Consider the following 25,700-nt stretch of genomic DNA (forward strand, 5'->3'; position numbering starts at 1 on the left):
GGCCACGTGTAGGGCGTCTGGGTCTGACGGGTGCACCGGGTTTGGCGTCGCCGTCGGTCAGGCCCAGGGTGGCTGGAGAGGCTGCTGCCCTCACACACTGGGCAACTGTGGCATGGTGCTGATGGCATCTGTCCGCTGCTGCTGGGGCTGCTGGACTCCTGTGCCTGAGGCTCCAGAGTGTGCGCTGATGCTGCTGGGCTGGCAGTGCTGGGGCTGCTGGACTCCTGTGCCTGAGGCTCCAGAGTGTGCTCCGATGCTGCTGGGCTGGCAGTGCTGGGGCTGCTGGACTCCTGTGCCTGAGGCTCCAGAGTGTGCTCCGATGCTGCTGGGCTGGCAGTGCTGGGGCTGCTGGACTCCTGTGCCTGAGGCTCCAGAGTGTGCTCCGATGCTGCTGGGCTGGCAGTGCTGGGGCTGCTGGTCTCCTGTGCTGCGTGTCCAACAGTCTGCCCCGATGCTGCCTGGCTGCTGGGGCTGGGGCTGCTGAACTCCAGTGCCAGAGATCCAGGAGACTGCCCCGATGCTGCTGGGCTGGCAGTGCTGGGACCAGCGAGCTCTGAGCTAGCACTGGGGTCTACAAGGGAAAACAGGAACATTAAGGGCTTGTCTCCCAGGCCTGGGGCAGGGTAGGCCAGAGAGGTGCCCCTGCCCTCCTGGAGCAGACAGGCTCTGCCAAGCCCACAGCAGGCACCCACTGCCGGGCCTTGCCTGGCCCCTGGCCCCAGCCCAGGAGCACCCGGGTGCTTTGACACTTACAGGTGTCCAGGCCAGCACAGCTGTCACACTCCCATCTCCGTGTGTCCTCAGGCCTGTTCCCCAGGTTGGAGCAGCGTCTGTGAGTGCCCACAGCAGCGCAGGAGTGGCACAGGATCAGCTGCCAGGGCCTGGGGAAAGAAATGGGTTCATGTCTCTAAGGAGAAAGTGCCCACAGCATGGGATTGTCCAGCAGAGCTCTTGTTCTCAGCCCTTCTGCTTCGAGCCCCTGCTGAGACAGAGATCCCGTGCCGAGCCCTGGGGTGCATCTTTGGCAACTTACCCCTTTGACTTGTTTTCCTCCCTTCCTCCTGGACAAAGGCACTCCCTGGCATCGCAGCTCCCGTGCCTCTGGTACAGGTCTGCATATGCGTTGTTATCTTCCCATGACGCTTGTCTGACGGAGAAAGGAAAATTGATGAGCCCCTGCTGCCACAGCCTAAGGCATATGCAGGGCCTCCCCGCTCTTCTTTCCCCCACACCCTGTTTCCAACGCCTGCGTGGAGCTAAAGCCTGGACTTGGGGATCAACGGAGGGCCACAGCTGCGGGGGCAGGTCCAGGCGTGGCACAGTGCTGGCCAGGAGGACACCAACCTTACAGGGATTCGGATCCCCATGCAGAGCATTTCTGTTAGGAACAGTTTTGTATTTTGACACAGAGGGCACTGCAAGCAAAAAGCGGCAGCTCGCATAGCCTGCCCCTGCAGGAGAAACAGAAAGAGCGTGAGTGAGGCTCTGGTGCTGCTGAGAGCCTGCCGTGCCCGGAGCAAGGGAACGGCTCCTACCCAGATGCACGCCCTGTGGAACCAGGCATGTTTGCATGCTGGGCACACCATGGTCCCATAGGTCGTTCTGCCTTCAACAGGGTCCATGCAGATGAGGCAGTTGGTGTCCTCTGGAGCCGCCAGCTCTTGCTGTTGTGGGCGGTGCTCCCAGCAGAAGGAACTAGGGGAAGAGGGAAGGGATGGGTGAGATGAGAAGCGCTGGGTCCTGCCCTGGTGACGGGGAGAAGGGTAGAGGGGGTACCTGTACGGCAGGAAGTAACGGGTGATGCATCCACCCTCCACGGCACAGGGGAGATGGAACCTGCGGCCGCAGCCGACCTCGTTGCAGGCGACGGTGGCCCCCATCTCGCCACACACAAAGCAGACCTGGAAAGAGCAGAGCAGCCCCCATCAGCGGCAGCCTCAGGGTCTCCACAGCCAGAGCCACACCTCGGGGCAGGGCGCAGGATGTGGCCCCAGCTGGATCACAGGCCACAGATCCACCTGGCAGAGCAGGCTCCTGTGCTGGAGCCTGTGTGGAGCCGCTGGGAGCAAGACTGCTGTCCCAGAGCTGGGTGGAAAGGCTGGGATTCTGTTCTTGGCATCTGCTCTAAGCTCCCGCAAACCTCTCCTGGCACGAATCACCCTGATCATCTCAGATCCTCACCATCTCGGCTGCCAGCTGGATTACATATAGAATATCCACAGAAAGAAATTCCATCTGTTCTTCCTCTTCGGTCCCTTGCGGTTGAAGGTCACTGGCAAAGAGCTGCAGAAGAGCAGAGACAAGGAGCAGATGAGGGGCATGTGGCAGGGCAGGTGCGTTGCAAAGATGAAACCAGCCCCAGAGGAACTCACCAGGCAAAAGCGATGGACACAGATCCCGTGATGATCCTGTTTTGGCCCGCAGATGTCCGGGTCTGCCTCTGCGCGGCGACACAGCAGGCATGCTGGAGGGGAGAGAGCAAATGCCACTGAGAATGAGCACCTCTGTGGGGCCAGGGATGCGTCCCGGAGGGATTGCCCCCAAGGGCTGCTCTGTCCCTGCCTAGCTGGCTGCTGAGCAGGGCTGGAAGCCTTGGAGAGGAAAGGGCCCTGCAGGCATGGGTGTCCCGGAGGGTGCGCACTGCCCGGTCCCGGTCCCGCTTGCCAAGCAGAGGAGCGGCCCTCCTGCAGGGTGGCTTTGGAGCTCCTGCCTCCCCCCGCCAACTCTCCCGGTCCACGCCGACAGCCTCAGGAGTCCCTCTGCCTGGCTGTAGGAGGGGGACTTTGCTCTCACCCTGCTCCATCGAGTCGCGTCTCCTACGCCTCCTTGCGGATGTGGCAGACATGAACGGTGGGCGTTTGGAGAGTCCCTGTCCCAGCAGCGCTGGGGCTTCTTCTCCAAATGCTCCTCTGCTACCTCTGAGGGAGAAGAGAGACGCGGGTGAGCTTGCAGCACAGGCCCAGAGCCCTGCGGTGTGGAGCCCCCTCCTCCCTCGGCAGGCCCCCAACAGCCCTGTCCCTGCCCTCTACTCCCCGTACCTCACCGGGTCGCAGTGATGATGCACTGTGCCCGGCGTTCCTGCTTTTATAGGCCTGCCCCCGCCGCCAGTCACAGTGGCCTCTGTGACGTAAGCGCCGCTGGCCTGCGTGCGCCCCAAATGTGGGCAGGGCACCCTCGGCCACACGGCACCCATTGTGACACGGGCACTGCATCACAGGGCTGGATGTGAAGCGCACAGGCAGGGACCCGAGCCCTTGGCACCCAGGTCAGCCGGGCAGCTGCTCCACCTGCAAGCGCAGAGTCAAGGGCCAGCTTAGGGACATGGTTTCCTGGTGAACTTGGCACTGTTTGCCTAACGGTTGGACTCGATGACCTTCATGGCCTTCTCCAACCTAAATGATTCCTGTGACTCTCATTGCCGTTCCGCTATTACTTTATCACCATTTGCTTACACTATGATTTTCCTTCAGTCGTCGATTCCTTACCATTTGATCACCGCTTCATCATGAAGAAAGCCCTTTTAGTTAACCCACCAAGGATGACTTCCCTGAATAATTCACCTGCGACAGCAGGACAAACACCAGACCGTGTCTGGAGCACAACCAGAGTAGAGGAAAAGGAATGATGGAATAGTTTGGGTTGGATGGACCTTCAAAGGTCCACTTAGTGGCTGGCGTCTTGTTTATAGAGAAGCCGCTGTTGGTTGTGGCAGTCATCAGGACTCCGATAAACTCATGCGGTGAGCGCAGCTAAAAGAGGCAGCTAACAGATGAGTAGTTTCTCTGCTTTCCTTTGAGATCTCCTGGGAACTTCTAGGGGTGCCGGAGAACCGGGAACTCTTCAAGGGTTTTCAGGGTGCTGGCTGCAGCTGGGAAGGGGTAACTACAGGAGGCCTGTGTTCCAAGTAAAATTAGCATACCTTGCAATCCTTGGATTACAAGTATAACCCAGATCTCAAATCCAAAATTAATTTGGACCTGCCTGACAGTTTTTACTGTTAAATTTTTAATAGACGTTACCATGTCCCTTACTCTTGTTGGGTTTAGGGGTTGCTTGTGTCTTTTGAAGCTTCACTGCAGGTCATTGTTTTACGACTTTGCAAGTTTATTTCTTAATCAGATGGTGGTGGGGAATAGTCCAGGAATCTCTTAAGAAGAACAGCACATTGAAAAGGAAAAAACCACCACAGACTCCTCAACAGAATGTGCCATCAGCAGGTAATGAGCTCAGATAGCTTATCAGTACTGAGGCAGAGTTAGAATTATTGGGAAGAGTAACTTTAGTGCATTTGTTGTGTATACTGATATAGGAAAAGCAATAAAGTACTCTCCTCCTTACAGTTATCTAAATATTTGTCAGATCAGACTCAACTTCACAGTGTAGATCTCCAAATCTGTGTAAGAGATAGGCAGTCAGATGCTGTAGCTCCAGTGCTGCTGCTTAATGTTTATTACAACACAAGAGTTCCCTAGAAAAACAGTTTCTACAACATGGAGCGCTTCAGTATAGTTCAACCCAGCCCCTGTGAAGAATGTCATATCTAACGCATGATTAGTGGCATACTGTTCACTAAAATCTGTTATTAAATGCTTGTCTTTTGCTTCCATAGTTCCACTAGAAATTCAGCTTTGGAGAAATAGTGAGTTGAATATATAGTCAATCTTATCCTGAGTACATGTTTGCTAAAACAGTTCATGACAAATAGAAACCAGCACTACATTCATACAGTATTTCACATCGAGACATTATTAAAAAAGAAAAAAAAATATCAGAATAAGATGACATTTAATAGGTGTTCAGGTATAAATGCTTATGAACATTGAAATATTTGGATCACTGTCATACCTCAGACTCATGACATCATATTCGAAGGATCTCATTGCCTTTCAACAATCTCATTAGAATGCTGTGCTTGCCCACAATACACACCACTTTTAAGCTATAGATGCATTTTTCTATCCTGGTAGAGACCTAGGGTAGCTGTGGAAGGAGCTAGGGAGCTCAGTGACAATGAAATTCCTGCAAATCCATGAAATTTAGGGAGAGGAGAAAGACTTCATAGGCACTAACAAGCAGACTGCAGTCTGGCAAAATCCTTTGCAGGCACCACCAAGCCCACATCAAGGTAAAGATATCCTTTGGAAGGCGCTACTGGAGGTCTCTAGTCCTGTCTCTACTCAAAGCACCAAACTATATTAGACTCAGCTTTGCCTGGGCTGAGACTTAACTACTGCTAAGGCTGGAGATTTGACAGCTGCCCCAGATGAGCACTCTTCTGCAAGTGAAGAATCTTTCCTTGACATCCAAGCTGAACCTCCATCCTGGGGCCATTTGCCCAGGATTGAGAAGCATTTGTCTTTACAACTTTACCATCATTTTTACAGCTCCCATTGGGGTAGTGTTAGCCCAGAATCTGAAGCCCCTCAGCCTCCTCTTCACGAAACAAGCTGATGTTGAGTCAGTCAACAAGAAGCAGAAGCTGTAGGCAACCAGTATCCTCAGAATTACTTTTCTTTTTTTATAAATGGGAAGGCAGAGGGATGAGAATTAGGTATTTCTGCACCTCCTACAAAAATGTATAAACACAGCACTGCAGTGCACTCATGTCTACTTTCTTCTTGAAGAGTAACAACTATTGCTACAAGAACAACTACGACTGCTTTCTTTCCAAACAAATGACGAAGTATCTTACCTTATGTCAGCATTAAAGAACAGAAATCAGTTATCTCTCCGCCAGCATTGTTTCATGAGAAGCTCAGATACTCTCCTCTCTAGTGCAGCTTCAAATGAGTACCTCATTTGCAAAGTCCATGTGTTACCTTGTTGATCTACCATAGTGCTCTCTTAATGTTTGCAAGTTGAGTTTGCTTTCCAGACCTGGGTTTTAAATAACTTCAGAATTGAAAACTTCTTACTGTTTTGCTATGCCTGCATTACTCTATTTCCATTTTATTATTTCATAAAGATTTGTAACAGCAGTTGGTGCACAGAAAAATCAAGGTGTTAAGAAAACTGGATAATGGAAAAGAAATCTAGAAACTTGCAATATTTCCCATTAAATGCCAATTCACATTGTTTGGGCCAGCAATGGGCAAGGACTTAGTAACTCTATCTCATTGCAACCTAAGAACTGAAAACTAATTTTTTAACGTATGGGTTGACTCTGGAGAGAAGTTGTCAAAGCAGCTGCAGGTAGGTTAACCCTCAGAGAAGACTCCTGTAGCCCAAGAAACAGAGACTCCTTCTTTGAGAATATGGTTAAAAGACCATGGTTGTTATTTAATAGAATCTATGAAAGTTTGAGCATGTGGGTTCCAAAGCTAACTCCAACTCTGCCTTTTCGTATGCTTCCGTAAAATAGCCACGGCCTGAGGTGTAGTAGCCAGAGGTATTTGTGATAGATTGTCTTGTGGATGCGTTATGAGAAGAGAGTGTCCTTAAATGGCCTACCCTTTTCAAACTGCAGTTACAGGGTCTTCTGTGAAATGAACAAATTAGTTTTATTTCAGGACGTTAGCAATTCTGCAAAGACTGGTCTTTTGACAAAGCCTGTTTTTATTAAAAACACTTTATGCTGTTCATTTTTAATGTGATGCTCCTCTGTTTCTAGATGGTCTCTGGCTCTCATATCCACTAGGAGGCAAACTTGAAAACTTTTTTTAAGTTGTGGAAGGAACCAGTCATCAAAGCCGCTGTTGTGCACTTTTTTCCCCCTTTTTTTAAGTGAAGGTCTTATTCCCATTTAAAAAGAGAAGTAGTGGTCAGCCAGATGTGACCTCTACTGCAGAAGTCCCCCCCATCCCATCCTGAGGCAGGACATCTCTGGAGTTAGAAATCACAATTTATTTCAAATAAACCACGGGCACGCTGCTGGCAAAAAGACTGCCGGGTGGTTTTCCTGCCCCTTTCCAGTGCCTGTGAAGGAAAGCGAGGGGCAGCAGCACCCCGCTGGGGTCACCCCCAGGCCGGAGCAAGGGAAGGCATTCCCAGAACAAGTGCTACATTTAAAAATTAAGCTCTATTTTTTCACTTTTTCCCCCGCTCCTGCTTAAAATGTCTTAAAATTTGAGAGCGCAAGACTATAGTAGAGAAACCTCCTGCGGCCCCGACCTCCCATGGGCAGGAGCGGCAGTCATGCAGTTTGTGGCATCCATAGGAAACGTTTTGGTACAGTCTGGGAAGCCCGAGGATTCTTAGAGACGAGGCAGCCAATGCACTAATATGTGTGAAGCTGAAATAAAAAGAGGATGGAGGTGTCAGGCTGGTGTGGGGAATTGCACATCTGCAGCAGTAATGCACCAAAGAGAAGCTTGTACCTTGGAATTAACAGCTCCTGAGACACCATCTACTCACCTACATCCGTAGAACTGCAGAAGAGTTTGGGTTGGAAGGGACCTTAAAGTTCATCCAGCTCCAACCCCCTGCCACAGGCAAGGACGTCTTCCACTAGAGCAGCTTGCTTCAAGCCCCATCCAACCTGGCCTTGAACACTGCCGGGGATGGGGCAGTCACAGCTTCTCTGGGCATCCTGTGCCAGCGCCTCACCGCGCCCAGAGGGAAGAACTTCTGCCTAATATCTAATCTAAATCTGCCCTCTTTCAGCTTAAAGCCATTCCCCTTGTCCTGTCACTACATGCTGTTGTAAACCTCATGTAAACTCAATGACTCGAGAAGAGCCATGTAACTATTAGAGGGGAAACCTTGGCCTCATCTTTCGGTGTTGAGAATAACAGTCCCCTCCTCGTCACCCGCCTCGCTGGCAGTGTCAGTCACTCCACACAAAGAGCCAACAGTCCCTGTGCTCTGCAGATTTCGTCCTGGAGCCTAAGACTTTCAGGATGACACCACAACAGCAGTCACTCTGCCTGGGCTGCAAAAGCAAGTCAGTGGTGTTGCCTTCCAGAGTACATAAACAGGATCTGTTCGTGTAAAGCAGGACTTTCAGCACCTTCAGAAAGGGTCTTTTCTTTTTGAAAAAATGGAAGTGCTGACAAAGTTCAGGAAATTTAGAAGAATTAGAGAACATACTCTGCAATATTTACTACTGCTCCTCAGCCAAGCATCTCAGCAGCCTGTTGAGAAAGTCTAGCCAGAGCTGTATGGTTAGGCTTGTCTACAAACAAGGATTCATAGCAAAGCATTTTGTGGGGGCATGGGAGAGGGAGGGATGGCAGGAGGCAGGGAGGGAGAGAGGCAAAACCCCATTCTCATCTAGCTGAAAGCTGGACATAACAGCAGGGAGAGTCCTTTGGGATTAGGAAACTCCACAGACCTGTTTAGTGAAGAGATTTGGTGTTGTGGTAGTTACTTTTACACAAGAAGAACAGCAGCTTTTACCCTAATTAGTGCTCTGCGCAGACGTTGACACTGAACTGAACTCTTAACTGAACACCAGCTTTGCCCCTCTGCCACCACGCTCACTAACCTAGGCGATGAGGATAGGATATTGCCTGTAGCCTTATCCAGAGGGAAACAGAGCTGAAGCGTGTCAGAAGTCACTGGCGCTGGCGTGCATGATTTTGGGGGGTGAGCCCTGAGGGCCAGGCCGGCTGGGTGGGTGGGTGCAGGAGGTCAGTCTGCAGGAGGTGCTGCTGACCTCTAGGGAAAGGACAATGCTCTGGGCCCAGGCCCTGATGCTGCCCCTTGAGAAAGGCAGAGGAGGAAGAAGCCAACCAAGGAGCCTGGAATCTCCCAGTCCAGAGACGAAGGGCCACCTTTATTGTGCCGGTAGAGGGGAGTCACAGCGGTCGCCCAGAGATGAAACACGGTTGGTCCCACTGAGGTGTCCAGGCTGTGCGTTGGGAGTTTGGGCCTGATGTTGCAAGTGGGAGTTGTCTCACACCCACGCGGGCTTAGCGGGGGTGGAGCTGCTGCCGCTTTCCAGTGCTGTGGAGTCAGAGGATGCTGTCAATGGCCGATGCCTGCTGGTTCTGGGGCTCCTGGTCTCAGGTAGTGGCGAGCGCTGGGACAGCCCCTCACTGCCTGGCTGTGGGTGCTCCTTTCACCATGTGGTGCTGGCGGTTGGCTTCTCTCCTGCTGTCTTCTGGGCCGCGTGTAGGCAGTTTGGGTGTGACAGTTCAACTGGGAGCATGCTGGGGAGCCGTGGCACCGCCCGATTGTTGCAGTGTCAGTGTCTGGTGCCAGGGAACTGTGGCATGGCTATAACTCCTCCTGGCTGTCAGCGCTGCTCCCTGATGACTCCTGACTCTCACTGCTGCAGCAGCTGCTAGCACGTGCTGGGGAGCGCTGGGAGAGCCCCGACACAGCCTGCCTGCGTGTGCTCCTCTTTGCACGTGGTGGCGGCGTGTGGCTGCTCTAACGGCGTCTTCTGCGCCGCGTGCTGGGAGTTTGGGCCCGGCGTTGCGAGCGAGAGCGGTCTCGCACCTGCACGGGCCCGGCGGATCTTGAGGCGCTGGCTCTTTGTCGTGCTCCGGCGCCACGGGATGATGCTGACGGCCGCTGCGTCGTGGTGCGGCGGCTGCGGCTGCGGCTCGCACGTGCTGGTGAGCCCTGGGACAGCCTGGGCGGAGCCTGTCTGCGGGGGCTCCTCCCAGCTCGTGCTGCTGCTGTGCGGCTGCCCTGGGAGCGTCTTCTGGGCCGCGCATAGGGAGCTTGGGCCCGACGCTGCAAGCGGGAGCGGTCGCGCACCCGCATGGGCCCACCGGGCCTGTTGCTCCGGCTTCTTCGCAGTGGTGCGGAGCCACGGGATGCCGCCGATGGCTGCTGCCTGTTGGTGCTGCGCCTGCGGGTCCCACGTGATGCGGAGCACTGGGACCGCCTTGGCACCGCCTGGCCGCAGGTACTGCTCGCAGTGCGCGTTGCTGGCGGTCGGCCTCTCTCCTGCAGCCTTCTCGGCCACGTGTAGGGCGTCTGGGTCTGACGGGTGCACCGGGTTTGGCGTCGCCGTCGGTCAGGCCCAGGGTGGCTGGAGAGGCTGCTGCCCTCACACACTGGGCAACTGTGGCATGGTGCTGATGGCATCTGTCCGCTGCTGCTGGGGCTGCTGGACTCCTGTGCCTGAGGCTCCAGAGTGTGCCCCGATGCTGCTGGGCTGGCAGTGCTGGGGCTGCTGGACTCCTGTGCCTGAGGCTCCAGAGTGTGCGCCGATGCTGCTGGGCTGGCAGTGCTGGGGCTGCTGGACTCCTGTGCCTGAGGCTCCAGAGTGTGCTCCGATGCTGCTGGGCTGGCAGTGCTGGGGCTGCTGGACTCCTGTGCCTGAGGCTCCAGAGTGTGCTCCGATGTTGCTGGGCTGGCAGTGCTGGGGCTGCTGGTCTCCTGTGCTGCGTGTCCAACAGTCTGCCCCGATGCTGCCTGGCTGCTGGGGCTGGGGCTGCTGAACTCCAGTGCCAGAGATCCAGGAGACTGCCCCGATGCTGCTGGGCTGGCAGTGCTGGGACCAGCGAGCTCTGAGCTAGCACTGGGGTCTACAAGGGAAAACAGGAACATTAAGGGCTTGTCTCCCAGGCCTGGGGCAGGGTAGGCCAGAGAGGTGCCCCTGCCCTCCTGGAGCAGACAGGCTCTGCCAAGCCCACAGCAGGCACCCACTGCCGGGCCTTGCCTGGCCCCTGGCCCCAGCCCAGGAGCACCCGGGTGCTTTGACACTTACAGGTGTCCAGGCCAGCACAGCTGTCACACTCCCATCTCCGTGTGTCCTCAGGCCTGTTCCCCAGGTTGGAGCAGCGTCTGTGAGTGCCCACAGCAGCGCAGGAGTGGCACAGGATCAGCTGCCAGGGCCTGGGGAAAGAAATGGGTTCATGTCTCTAAGGAGAAAGTGCCCACAGCATGGGATTGTCCAGCAGAGCTCTTGTTCTCAGCCCTTCTGCTTCGAGCCCCTGCTGAGACAGAGATCCCGTGCCGAGCCCTGGGGTGCATCTTTGGCAACTTACCCCTTTGACTTGTTTTCCTCCCTTCCTCCTGGACAAAGGCACTCCCTGGCATCGCAGCTCCCGTGCCTCTGGTACAGGTCTGCATATGCGTTGTTATCTTCCCATGACGCTTGTCTGACGGAGAAAGGAAAATTGATGAGCCCCTGCTGCCACAGCCTAAGGCATATGCAGGGCCTCCCCGCTCTTCTTTCCCCCACACCCTGTTTCCAACGCCTGCGTGGAGCTAAAGCCTGGACTTGGGGATCAACGGAGGGCCACAGCTGCGGGGGCAGGTCCAGGCGTGGCACAGTGCTGGCCAGGAGGACACCAACCTTACAGGGATTCGGATCCCCATGCAGAGCATTTCTGTTAGGAACAGTTTTGTATTTTGACACAGAGGGCACTGCAAGCAAAAAGCGGCAGCTCGCATAGCCTGCCCCTGCAGGAGAAACAGAAAGAGCGTGAGTGAGGCTCTGGTGCTGCTGAGAGCCTGCCGTGCCCGGAGCAAGGGAACGGCTCCTACCCAGATGCACGCCCTGTGGAACCAGGCATGTTTGCATGCTGGGCACACCATGGTCCCATAGGTCGTTCTGCCTTCAACAGGGTCCATGCAGATGAGGCAGTTGGTGTCCTCTGGAGCCGCCAGCTCTTGCTGTTGTGGGCGGTGCTCCCAGCAGAAGGAACTAGGGGAAGAGGGAAGGGATGGGTGAGATGAGAAGCGCTGGGTCCTGCCCTGGTGACGGGGAGAAGGGTAGAGGGGGTACCTGTACGGCAGGAAGTAACGGGTGATGCATCCACCCTCCACGGCACAGGGGAGATGGAACCTGCGGCCGCAGCCGACCTCGTTGCAGGCGACGGTGGCCCCCATCTCGCCACACACAAAGCAGACCTGGAAAGAGCAGAGCAGCCCCCATCAGCGGCAGCCTCAGGGTCTCCACAGCCAGAGCCACACCTCGGGGCAGGGCGCAGGATGTGGCCCCAGCTGGATCACAGGCCACAGATCCACCTGGCAGAGCAGGCTCCTGTGCTGGAGCCTGTGTGGAGCCGCTGGGAGCAAGACTGCTGTCCCAGAGCTGGGTGGAAAGGCTGGGATTCTGTTCTTGGCATCTGCTCTAAGCTCCCGCAAACCTCTCCTGGCACGAATCACCCTGATCATCTCAGATCCTCACCATCTCGGCTGCCAGCTGGATTACATATAGAATATCCACAGAAAGAAATTCCATCTGTTCTTCCTCTTCGGTCCCTTGCGGTTGAAGGTCACTGGCAAAGAGCTGCAGAAGAGCAGAGACAAGGAGCAGATGAGGGGCATGTGGCAGGGCAGGTGCGTTGCAAAGATGAAACCAGCCCCAGAGGAACTCACCAGGCAAAAGCGATGGACACAGATCCCGTGATGATCCTGTTTTGGCCCGCAGATGTCCGGGTCTGCCTCTGCGCGGCGACACAGCAGGCATGCTGGAGGGGAGAGAGCAAATGCCACTGAGAATGAGCACCTCTGTGGGGCCAGGGATGCGTCCCGGAGGGATTGCCCCCAAGGGCTGCTCTGTCCCTGCCTAGCTGGCTGCTGAGCAGGGCTGGAAGCCTTGGAGAGGAAAGGGCCCTGCAGGCATGGGTGTCCCGGAGGGTGCGCACTGCCCGGCCCCGGTCCCACTTGCCAAGCAGAGGAGCGGCCCTCCTGCAGGGTGGCTTTGGAGCTCCTGCCTCCCCCCGCCAACTCTCCCGGTCCACGCCGACAGCCTCAGGAGTCCCTCTGCCTGGCTGTAGGAGGGGGACTTTGCTCTCACCCTGCTCCATCGAGTCGCGTCTCCTACGCCTCCTTGCGGATGTGGCAGACATGAACGGTGGGCGTTTGGAGAGTCCCTGTCCCAGCAGCGCTGGGGCTTCTTCTCCAAATGCTCCTCTGCTACCTCTGAGGGAGAAGAGAGACGCGGGTGAGCTTGCAGCACAGGCCCAGAGCCCTGCGGTGTGGAGCCCCCTCCTCCCTCGGCAGGCCCCCAACAGCCCTGTCCCTGCCCTCTACTCCCCGTACCTCACCGGGTCGCAGTGATGATGCACTGTGCCCGGCGTTCCTGCTTTTATAGGCCTGCCCCCGCCGCCAGTCACAGTGGCCTCTGTGACGTAAGCGCCGCTGGCCTGCGTGCGCCCCAAATGTGGGCAGGGCACCCTCGGCCACACGGCACCCATTGTGACACGGGCACTGCATCACAGGGCTGGATGTGAAGCGCACAGGCAGGGACCCGAGCCCTTGGCACCCAGGTCAGCCGGGCAGCTGCTCCACCTGCAAGCGCAGAGTCAAGGGCCAGCTTAGGGACATGGTTTCCTGGTGAACTTGGCACTGTTTGCCTAACGGTTGGACTCGATGACCTTCATGGCCTTCTCCAACCTAAATGATTCCTGTGACTCTCATTGCCGTTCCGCTATTACTTTATCACCATTTGCTTACACTATGATTTTCCTTCAGTCGTCGATTCCTTACCATTTGATCACCGCTTCATCATGAAGAAAGCCCTTTTAGTTAACCCACCAAGGATGACTTCCCTGAATAATTCACCTGCGACAGCAGGACAAACACCAGACCGTGTCTGGAGCACAACCAGAGTAGAGGAAAAGGAATGATGGAATAGTTTGGGTTGGATGGACCTTCAAAGGTCCACTTAGTGGCTGGCGTCTTGTTTATAGAGAAGCCGCTGTTGGTTGTGGCAGTCATCAGGACTCCGATAAACTCATGCGGTGAGCGCAGCTAAAAGAGGCAGCTAACAGATGAGTAGTTTCTCTGCTTTCCTTTGAGATCTCCTGGGAACTTCTAGGGGTGCCGGAGAACCGGGAACTCTTCAAGGGTTTTCAGGGTGCTGGCTGCAGCTGGGAAGGGGTAACTACAGGAGGCCTGTGTTCCAAGTAAAATTAGCATACCTTGCAATCCTTGGATTACAAGTATAACCCAGATCTCAAATCCAAAATTAATTTGGACCTGCCTGACAGTTTTTACTGTTAAATTTTTAATAGACGTTACCATGTCCCTTACTCTTGTTGGGTTTAGGGGTTGCTTGTGTCTTTTGAAGCTTCACTGCAGGTCATTGTTTTACGACTTTGCAAGTTTATTTCTTAATCAGATGGTGGTGGGGAATAGTCCAGGAATCTCTTAAGAAGAACAGCACATTGAAAAGGAAAAAACCACCACAGACTCCTCAACAGAATGTGCCATCAGCACGTAATGAGCTCAGATAGCTTATCAGTACTGAGGCAGAGTTAGAATTATTGGGAAGAGTAACTTTAGTGCATTTGTTGTGTATACTGATATAGGAAAAGCAATAAAGTACTCTCCTCCTTACAGTTATCTAAATATTTGTCAGATCAGACTCAACTTCACAGTGTAGATCTCCAAATCTGTGTAAGAGATAGGCAGTCAGATGCTGTAGCTCCAGTGCTGCTGCTTAATGTTTATTACAACACAAGAGTTCCCTAGAAAAACAGTTTCTACAACATGGAGCGCTTCAGTATAGTTCAACCCAGCCCCTGTGAAGAATGTCATATCTAACGCATGATTAGTGGCATACTGTTCACTAAAATCTGTTATTAAATGCTTGTCTTTTGCTTCCATAGTTCCACTAGAAATTCAGCTTTGGAGAAATAGTGAGTTGAATATATAGTCAATCTTATCCTGAGTACATGTTTGCTAAAACAGTTCATGACAAATAGAAACCAGCACTACATTCATACAGTATTTCACATCGAGACATTATTAAAAAAGAAAAAAAAATATCAGAATAAGATGACATTTAATAGGTGTTCAGGTATAAATGCTTATGAACATTGAAATATTTGGATCACTGTCATACCTCAGACTCATGACATCATATTCGAAGGATCTCATTGCCTTTCAACAATCTCATTAGAATGCTGTGCTTGCCCACAATACACACCACTTTTAAGCTATAGATGCATTTTTCTATCCTGGTAGAGACCTAGGGTAGCTGTGGAAGGAGCTAGGGAGCTCAGTGACAATGAAATTCCTGCAAATCCATGAAATTTAGGGAGAGGAGAAAGACTTCATAGGCACTAACAAGCAGACTGCAGTCTGGCAAAATCCTTTGCAGGCACCACCAAGCCCACATCAAGGTAAAGATATCCTTTGGAAGGCGCTACTGGAGGTCTCTAGTCCTGTCTCTACTCAAAGCACCAAACTATATTAGACTCAGCTTTGCCTGGGCTGAGACTTAACTACTGCTAAGGCTGGAGATTTGACAGCTGCCCCAGATGAGCACTCTTCTGCAAGTGAAGAATCTTTCCTTGACATCCAAGCTGAACCTCCATCCTGGGGCCATTTGCCCAGGATTGAGAAGCATTTGTCTTTACAACTTTACCATCATTTTTACAGCTCCCATTGGGGTAGTGTTAGCCCAGAATCTGAAGCCCCTCAGCCTCCTCTTCACGAAACAAGCTGATGTTGAGTCAGTCAACAAGAAGCAGAAGCTGTAGGCAACCAGTATCCTCAGAATTACTTTTCTTTTTTTATAAATGGGAAGGCAGAGGGATGAGAATTAGGTATTTCTGCACCTCCTACAAAAATGTATAAACACAGCACTGCAGTGCACTCATGTCTACTTTCTTCTTGAAGAGTAACAACTATTGCTACAAGAACAACTACGACTGCTTTCTTTCCAAACAAATGACGAAGTATCTTACCTTATGTCAGCATTAAAGAACAGAAATCAGTTATCTCTCCGCCAGCATTGTTTCATGAGAAGCTCAGATACTCTCCTCTCTAGTGCAGCTTCAAATGAGTACCTCATTTGCAAAGTCCATGTGTTACCTTGTTGATCTACCATAGTGCTCTCTTAATGTTTGCAAGTTGAGTTTGCTTTCCAGACCTGGGTTTTAAATAACTTCAGAATTGAAAACTTCTTACTGTTTTGCTATGCCTGCATTACTCTATTTCCATTTTATTATTTCATAAAGATTTGTAACAGCAGTTGGTGCACAGAAAAATCAAGGTGTTAAGAAAACTGGATAATGGAAAAGAAATCTAGAAACTTGCAATATTTCCCATTAAATGCCAATTCACATTGTTTGGGCCAGCAATGGGCAAGGACTTAGTAACTCTATCTCATTGCAACCTAAGAACTGAAAACTAATTTTTTAACGTATGGGTTGACTCTGGAGAGAAGTTGTCAAAGCAGCTGCAGGTAGGTTAACCCTCAGAGAAGACTCCTGTAGCCCAAGAAACAGAGACTCCTTCTTTGAGAATATGGTTAAAAGACCATGGTTGTTATTTAATAGAATCTATGAAAGTTTGAGCATGTGGGTTCCAAAGCTAACTCCAACTCTGCCTTTTCGTATGCTTCCGTAAAATAGCCACGGCCTGAGGTGTAGTAGCCAGAGGTATTTGTGATAGATTGTCTTGTGGATGCGTTATGAGAAGAGAGTGTCCTTAAATGGCCTACCCTTTTCAAACTGCAGTTACAGGGTCTTCTGTGAAATGAACAAATTAGTTTTATTTCAGGACGTTAGCAATTCTGCAAAGACTGGTCTTTTGACAAAGCCTGTTTTTATTAAAAACACTTTATGCTGTTCATTTTTAATGTGATGCTCCTCTGTTTCTAGATGGTCTCTGGCTCTCATATCCACTAGGAGGCAAACTTGAAAACTTTTTTTAAGTTGTGGAAGGAACCAGTCATCAAAGCCGCTGTTGTGCACTTTTTTCCCCCTTTTTTTAAGTGAAGGTCTTATTCCCATTTAAAAAGAGAAGTAGTGGTCAGCCAGATGTGACCTCTACTGCAGAAGTCCCCCCCATCCCATCCTGAGGCAGGACATCTCTGGAGTTAGAAATCACAATTTATTTCAAATAAACCACGGGCACGCTGCTGGCAAAAAGACTGCCGGGTGGTTTTCCTGCCCCTTTCCAGTGCCTGTGAAGGAAAGCGAGGGGCAGCAGCACCCCGCTGGGGTCACCCCCAGGCCGGAGCAAGGGAAGGCATTCCCAGAACAAGTGCTACATTTAAAAATTAAGCTCTATTTTTTCACTTTTTCCCCCGCTCCTGCTTAAAATGTCTTAAAATTTGAGAGCGCAAGACTATAGTAGAGAAACCTCCTGCGGCCCCGACCTCCCATGGGCAGGAGCGGCAGTCATGCAGTTTGTGGCATCCATAGGAAACGTTTTGGTACAGTCTGGGAAGCCCGAGGATTCTTAGAGACGAGGCAGCCAATGCACTAATATGTGTGAAGCTGAAATAAAAAGAGGATGGAGGTGTCAGGCTGGTGTGGGGAATTGCACATCTGCAGCAGTAATGCACCAAAGAGAAGCTTGTACCTTGGAATTAACAGCTCCTGAGACACCATCTACTCACCTACATCCGTAGAACTGCAGAAGAGTTTGGGTTGGAAGGGACCTTAAAGTTCATCCAGCTCCAACCCCCTGCCACAGGCAAGGACGTCTTCCACTAGAGCAGCTTGCTTCAAGCCCCATCCAACCTGGCCTTGAACACTGCCGGGGATGGGGCAGTCACAGCTTCTCTGGGCATCCTGTGCCAGCGCCTCACCGCGCCCAGAGGGAAGAACTTCTGCCTAATATCTAATCTAAATCTGCCCTCTTTCAGCTTAAAGCCATTCCCCTTGTCCTGTCACTACATGCTGTTGTAAACCTCATGTAAACTCAATGACTCGAGAAGAGCCATGTAACTATTAGAGGGGAAACCTTGGCCTCATCTTTCGGTGTTGAGAATAACAGTCCCCTCCTCGTCACCCGCCTCGCTGGCAGTGTCAGTCACTCCACACAAAGAGCCAACAGTCCCTGTGCTCTGCAGATTTCGTCCTGGAGCCTAAGACTTTCAGGATGACACCACAACAGCAGTCACTCTGCCTGGGCTGCAAAAGCAAGTCAGTGGTGTTGCCTTCCAGAGTACATAAACAGGATCTGTTCGTGTAAAGCAGGACTTTCAGCACCTTCAGAAAGGGTCTTTTCTTTTTGAAAAAATGGAAGTGCTGACAAAGTTCAGGAAATTTAGAAGAATTAGAGAACATACTCTGCAATATTTACTACTGCTCCTCAGCCAAGCATCTCAGCAGCCTGTTGAGAAAGTCTAGCCAGAGCTGTATGGTTAGGCTTGTCTACAAACAAGGATTCATAGCAAAGCATTTTGTGGGGGCATGGGAGAGGGAGGGATGGCAGGAGGCAGGGAGGGAGAGAGGCAAAACCCCATTCTCATCTAGCTGAAAGCTGGACATAACAGCAGGGAGAGTCCTTTGGGATTAGGAAACTCCACAGACCTGTTTAGTGAAGAGATTTGGTGTTGTGGTAGTTACTTTTACACAAGAAGAACAGCAGCTTTTACCCTAATTAGTACTCTGCGCAGACGTTGACACTGAACTGAACTCTTAACGGAACACCAGCTTTGCCCCTCTGCCACCACGCTCACTAACCTAGGCGATGAGGATAGGATATTGCCTGTAGCCTTATCCAGAGGGAAACAGAGCTGAAGCGTGTCAGAAGTCACTGGCGCTGGCGTGCATGATTTTGGGGGGTGAGCCCTGAGGGCCAGGCCGGCTGGGTGGGTGGGTGCAGGAGGTCAGTCTGCAGGAGGTGCTGCTGACCTCTAGGGAAAGGACAATGCTCTGGGCCCAGGCCCTGATGCTGCCCCTTGAGAAAGGCAGAGGAGGAAGAAGCCAACCAAGGAGCCTGGAATCTCCCAGTCCAGAGACGAAGGGCCACCTTTATTGTGCCGGTAGAGGGGGGTCACAGCGGTCGCTCAGAGATGAAACACGGTTGGTCCCACTGAGGTGTCCAGGCTGTGCGTTGGGAGTTTGGGCCTGATGTTGCAAGTGGGAGTTGTCTCACACCCACGCGGGCTTAGCGGGGGTGGAGCTGCTGCCGCTTTCCAGTGCTGTGGAGTCAGAGGATGCTGTCAATGGCCGATGCCTGCTGGTTCTGGGGCTCCTGGTCTCAGGTAGTGGCGAGCGCTGGGACAGCCCCTCACTGCCTGGCTGTGGGTGCTCCTTTCACCATGTGGTGCTGGCGGTTGGCTTCTCTCCTGCTGTCTTCTGGGCCGCGTGTAGGCAGTTTGGGTGTGACAGTTCAACTGGGAGCATGCTGGGGAGCCGTGGCACCGCCCGATTGTTGCAGTGTCAGTGTCTGGTGCCAGGGAACTGTGGCATGGCTATAACTCCTCCTGGCTGTCAGCGCTGCTCCCTGATGACTCCTGACTCTCACTGCTGCAGCAGCTGCTAGCACGTGCTGGGGAGCGCTGGGAGAGCCCCGACACAGCCTGCCTGCGTGTGCTCCTCTTTGCACGTGGTGGCGGCGTGTGGCTGCTCTAACGGCGTCTTCTGCGCCGCGTGCTGGGAGTTTGGGCCCGGCGTTGCGAGCGAGAGCGGTCTCGCACCTGCACGGGCCCGGCGGAACTTGAGGCGCTGGCTCTTTGTCGTGCTCCGGCGCCACGGGATGATGCTGACGGCCGCTGCGTCGTGGTGCGGCGGCTGCGGCTGCGGCTCGCACGTGCTGGTGAGCCCTGGGACAGCCTGGGCGGAGCCTGTCTGCGGGGGCTCCTCCCAGCTCGTGCTGCTGCTGTGCGGCTGCCCTGGGAGCGTCTTCTGGGCCGCGCATAGGGAGCTTGGGCCCGACGCTGCAAGCGGGAGCGGTCGCGCACCCGCATGGGCCCACCGGGCCTGTTGCTCCGGCTTCTTCGCAGTGGTGCGGAGCCACGGGATGCCGCCGATGGCTGCTGCCTGTTGGTGCTGCGCCTGCGGGTCCCACGTGATGCGGAGCACTGGGACCGCCTTGGCACCGCCTGGCCGCAGGTACTGCTCGCAGTGCGCGTTGCTGGCGGTCGGCCTCTCTCCTGCAGCCTTCTCGGCCACGTGTAGGGCGTCTGGGTCTGACGGGTGCACCGGGTTTGGCGTCGCCGTCGGTCAGGCCCAGGGTGGCTGGAGAGGCTGCTGCCCTCACACACTGGGCAACTGTGGCATGGTGCTGATGGCATCTGTCCGCTGCTGCTGGGGCTGCTGGACTCCTGTGCCTGAGGCTCCAGAGTGTGCCCCGATGCTGCTGGGCTGGCAGTGCTGGGGCTGCTGGACTCCTGTGCCTGAGGCTCCAGAGTGTGCTCCGATGCTGCTGGGCTGGCAGTGCTGGGGCTGCTGGACTCCTGTGCCTGAGGCTCCAGAGTGTGCTCCGATGCTGCTGGGCTGGCAGTGCTGGGGCTGCTGGTCTCCTGTGCTGCGTGTCCAACAGTCTGCCCCGATGCTGCCTGGCTGCTGGGGCTGGGGCTGCTGAACTCCAGTGCCAGTGATCCAGGAGACTGCCCCGATGCTGCTGGGCTGGCAGTGCTGGGACCAGCGAGCTCTGAGCTAGCACTGGGGTCTACAAGGGAAAACAGGAACATTAAGGGCTTGTCTCCCAGGCCTGGGGCAGGGTAGGCCAGAGAGGTGCCCCTGCCCTCCTGGAGCAGACAGGCTCTGCCAAGCCCACAGCAGGCACCCACTGCCGGGCCTTGCCTGGCCCCTGGCCCCAGCCCAGGAGCACCTGGGTGCTTTGACACTTACAGGTGTCCAGGCCAGCACAGCTGTCACACTCCCATCTCCGTGTGTCCTCAGGCCTGTTCCCCAGGTTGGAGCAGCGTCTGTGAGTGCCCACAGCAGCGCAGGAGTGGCACAGGATCAGCTGCCAGGGCCTGGGGAAAGAAATGGGTTCATGTCTCTAAGGAGAAAGTGCCCACAGCATGGGATTGTCCAGCAGAGCTCTTGTTCTCAGCCCTTCTGCTTCGAGCCCCTGCTGAGACAGAGATCCCGTGCCGAGCCCTGGGGTGCATCTTTGGCAACTTACCCCTTTGACTTGTTTTCCTCCCTTCCTCCTGGACAAAGGCACTCCCTGGCATCGCAGCTCCCGTGCCTCTGGTACAGGTCTGCATATGCGTTGTTATCTTCCCATGACGCTTGTCTGACGGAGAAAGGAAAATTGATGAGCCCCTGCTGCCACAGCCTAAGGCATATGCAGGGCCTCCCCGCTCTTCTTTCCCCCACACCCTGTTTCCAACGCCTGCGTGGAGCTAAAGCCTGGACTTGGGGATCAACGGAGGGCCACAGCTGCGGGGGCAGGTCCAGGCGTGGCACAGTGCTGGCCAGGAGGACACCAACCTTACAGGGATTCGGATCCCCATGCAGAGCATTTCTGTTAGGAACAGTTTTGTATTTTGACACAGAGGGCACTGCAAGCAAAAAGCGGCAGCTCGCATAGCCTGCCCCTGCAGGAGAAACAGAAAGAGCGTGAGTGAGGCTCTGGTGCTGCTGAGAGCCTGCCGTGCCCGGAGCAAGGGAACGGCTCCTACCCAGATGCACGCCCTGTGGAACCAGGCATGTTTGCATGCTGGGCACACCATGGTCCCATAGGTCGTTCTGCCTTCAACAGGGTCCATGCAGATGAGGCAGTTGGTGTCCTCTGGAGCCGCCAGCTCTTGCTGTTGTGGGCGGTGCTCCCAGCAGAAGGAACTAGGGGAAGAGGGAAGGGATGGGTGAGATGAGAAGCGCTGGGTCCTGCCCTGGTGACGGGGAGAAGGGTAGAGGGGGTACCTGTACGGCAGGAAGTAACGGGTGATGCATCCACCCTCCACGGCACAGGGGAGATGGAACCTGCGGCTGCAGCCGACCTCGTTGCAGGCGACGGTGGCCCCCATCTCGCCACACACAAAGCAGACCTGGAAAGAGCAGAGCAGCCCCCATCAGCGGCAGCCTCAGGGTCTCCACAGCCAGAGCCACACCTCGGGGCAGGGCGCAGGATGTGGCCCCAGCTGGATCACAGGCCACAGATCCACCTGGCAGAGCAGGCTCCTGTGCTGGAGCCTGTGTGGAGCCGCTGGGAGCAAGACTGCTGTCCCAGAGCTGGGTGGAAAGGCTGGGATTCTGTTCTTGGCATCTGCTCTAAGCTCCCGCAAACCTCTCCTGGCACGAATCACCCTGATCATCTCAGATCCTCACCATCTCGGCTGCCAGCTGGATTACATATAGAATATCCACAGAAAGAAATTCCATCTGTTCTTCCTCTTCGGTCCCTTGCGGTTGAAGGTCACTGGCAAAGAGCTGCAGAAGAGCAGAGACAAGGAGCAGATGAGGGGCATGTGGCAGGGCAGGTGCGTTGCAAAGATGAAACCAGCCCCAGAGGAACTCACCAGGCAAAAGCGATGGACACAGATCCCGTGATGATCCTGTTTTGGCCCGCAGATGTCCGGGTCTGCCTCTGCGCGGCGACACAGCAGGCATGCTGGAGGGGAGAGAGCAAATGCCACTGAGAATGAGCACCTCTGTGGGGCCAGGGATGCGTCCCGGAGGGATTGCCCCCAAGGGCTGCTCTGTCCCTGCCTAGCTGGCTGCTGAGCAGGGCTGGAAGCCTTGGAGAGGAAAGGGCCCTGCAGGCATGGGTGTCCCGGAGGGTGCGCACTGCCCGGCCCCGGTCCCGCTTGCCAAGCAGAGGAGCGGCCCTCCTGCAGGGTGGCTTTGGAGCTCCTGCCTCCCCCCGCCAACTCTCCCGGTCCACGCCGACAGCCTCAGGAGTCCCTCTGCCTGGCTGTAGGAGGGGGACTTTGCTCTCACCCTGCTCCATCGAGTCGCATCTCCTACGCCTCCTTGCGGATGTGGCAGACATGAACGGTGGGCGTTTGGAGAGTCCCTGTCCCAGCAGCGCTGGGGCTTCTTCTCCAAATGCTCCTCTGCTACCTCTGAGGGAGAAGAGAGACGCAGGTGAGCTTGCAGCACAGGCCCAGAGCCCTGCGGTGTGGAGCCCCCTCCTCCCTCGGCAGGCCCCCAACAGCCCTGTCCCTGCCCTCTACTCCCCGTACCTCACCGGGTCGCAGTGATGATGCACTGTGCCCGGCGTTCCTGCTTTTATAGGCCTGCCCCCGCCGCCAGTCACAGTGGCCTCTGTGACGTAAGCGCCGCTGGCCTGCGTGCGCCCCAAATGTGGGCAGGGCACCCTCGGCCACACGGCACCCATTGTGACACGGGCACTGCATCACAGGGCTGGATGTGAAGCGCACAGGCAGGGACCCGAGCCCTTGGCACCCAGGTCAGCCGGGCAGCTGCTCCACCTGCAAGCGCAGAGTCAAGGGCCAGCTTAGGGACATGGTTTCCTGGTGAACTTGGCACTGTTTGCCTAACGGTTGGACTCGATGACCTTCATGGCCTTCTCCAACCTAAATGATTCCTGTGACTCTCATTGCCGTTCCGCTATTACTTTATCACCATTTGCTTACACTATGATTTTCCTTCAGTCGTCGATTCCTTACCATTTGATCACCGCTTCATCATGAAGAAAGCCCTTTTAGTTAACCCACCAAGGATGACTTCCCTGAATAATTCACCTGCGACAGCAGGACAAACACCAGACCGTGTCTGGAGCACAACCAGAGTAGAGGAAAAGGAATGATGGAATAGTTTGGGTTGGATGGACCTTCAAAGGTCCACTTAGTGGCTGGCGTCTTGTTTATAGAGAAGCCGCTGTTGGTTGTGGCAGTCATCAGGACTCCGATAAACTCATGCGGTGAGCGCAGCTAAAAGAGGCAGCTAACAGATGAGTAGTTTCTCTGCTTTCCTTTGAGATCTCCTGGGAACTTCTAGGGGTGCCGGAGAACCGGGAACTCTTCAAGGGTTTTCAGGGTGCTGGCTGCAGCTGGGAAGGGGTAACTACAGGAGGCCTGTGTTCCAAGTAAAATTAGCATACCTTGCAATCCTTGGATTACAAGTATAACCCAGATCTCAAATCCAAAATTAATTTGGACCTGCCTGACAGTTTTTACTGTTAAATTTTTAATAGACGTTACCATGTCCCTTACTCTTGTTGGGTTTAGGGGTTGCTTGTGTCTTTTGAAGCTTCACTGCAGGTCATTGTTTTACGACTTTGCAAGTTTATTTCTTAATCAGATGGTGGTGGGGAATAGTCCAGGAATCTCTTAAGAAGAACAGCACATTGAAAAGGAAAAAACCACCACAGACTCCTCAACAGAATGTGCCATCAGCAGGTAATGAGCTCAGATAGCTTATCAGTACTGAGGCAGAGTTAGAATTATTGGGAAGAGTAACTTTAGTGCATTTGTTGTGTATACTGATATAGGAAAAGCAATAAAGTACTCTCCTCCTTACAGTTATCTAAATATTTGTCAGATCAGACTCAACTTCACAGTGTAGATCTCCAAATCTGTGTAAGAGATAGGCAGTCAGATGCTGTAGCTCCAGTGCTGCTGCTTAATGTTTATTACAACACAAGAGTTCCCTAGAAAAACAGTTTCTACAACATGGAGCGCTTCAGTATAGTTCAACCCAGCCCCTGTGAAGAATGTCATATCTAACGCATGATTAGTGGCATACTGTTCACTAAAATCTGTTATTAAATGCTTGTCTTTTGCTTCCATAGTTCCACTAGAAATTCAGCTTTGGAGAAATAGTGAGTTGAATATATAGTCAATCTTATCCTGAGTACATGTTTGCTAAAACAGTTCATGACAAATAGAAACCAGCACTACATTCATACAGTATTTCACATCGAGACATTATTAAAAAAGAAAAAAAAATATCAGAATAAGATGACATTTAATAGGTGTTCAGGTATAAATGCTTATGAACATTGAAATATTTGGATCACTGTCATACCTCAGACTCATGACATCATATTCGAAGGATCTCATTGCCTTTCAACAATCTCATTAGAATGCTGTGCTTGCCCACAATACACACCACTTTTAAGCTATAGATGCATTTTTCTATCCTGGTAGAGACCTAGGGTAGCTGTGGAAGGAGCTAGGGAGCTCAGTGACAATGAAATTCCTGCAAATCCATGAAATTTAGGGAGAGGAGAAAGACTTCATAGGCACTAACAAGCAGACTGCAGTCTGGCAAAATCCTTTGCAGGCACCACCAAGCCCACATCAAGGTAAAGATATCCTTTGGAAGGCGCTACTGGAGGTCTCTAGTCCTGTCTCTACTCAAAGCACCAAACTATATTAGACTCAGCTTTGCCTGGGCTGAGACTTAACTACTGCTAAGGCTGGAGATTTGACAGCTGCCCCAGATGAGCACTCTTCTGCAAGTGAAGAATCTTTCCTTGACATCCGAGCTGAACCTCCATCCTGGGGCCATTTGCCCAGGATTGAGAAGCATTTGTCTTTACAACTTTACCATCATTTTTACAGCTCCCATTGGGGTAGTGTTAGCCCAGAATCTGAAGCCCCTCAGCCTCCTCTTCACGAAACAAGCTGATGTTGAGTCAGTCAACAAGAAGCAGAAGCTGTAGGCAACCAGTATCCTCAGAATTACTTTTCTTTTTTTATAAATGGGAAGGCAGAGGGATGAGAATTAGGTATTTCTGCACCTCCTACAAAAATGTATAAACACAGCACTGCAGTGCACTCATGTCTACTTTCTTCTTGAAGAGTAACAACTATTGCTACAAGAACAACTACGACTGCTTTCTTTCCAAACAAATGACGAAGTATCTTACCTTATGTCAGCATTAAAGAACAGAAATCAGTTATCTCTCCGCCAGCATTGTTTCATGAGAAGCTCAGATACTCTCCTCTCTAGTGCAGCTTCAAATGAGTACCTCATTTGCAAAGTCCATGTGTTACCTTGTTGATCTACCATAGTGCTCTCTTAATGTTTGCAAGTTGAGTTTGCTTTCCAGACCTGGGTTTTAAATAACTTCAGAATTGAAAACTTCTTACTGTTTTGCTATGCCTGCATTACTCTATTTCCATTTTATTATTTCATAAAGATTTGTAACAGCAGTTGGTGCACAGAAAAATCAAGGTGTTAAGAAAACTGGATAATGGAAAAGAAATCTAGAAACTTGCAATATTTCCCATTAAA

General features: G+C 53.1%; 1 protein-coding gene across 3 annotated transcripts in view; it reads left to right on the forward strand.

Moving 5' to 3' along the window:
• MPV17L (MPV17 mitochondrial inner membrane protein like) overlaps nucleotides 1-25,700 on the forward strand; it is a 218,884-nt gene that overhangs the window by 67,509 nt on the left and 125,675 nt on the right. The gene's annotated exons all lie outside the window — the stretch shown is intronic.

The sequence above is a fragment of the Lathamus discolor genome, chromosome 6 (assembly GCF_037157495.1).
Source record: "Lathamus discolor isolate bLatDis1 chromosome 6, bLatDis1.hap1, whole genome shotgun sequence".
NCBI lineage: Eukaryota > Metazoa > Chordata > Aves > Psittaciformes > Psittacidae > Lathamus > Lathamus discolor.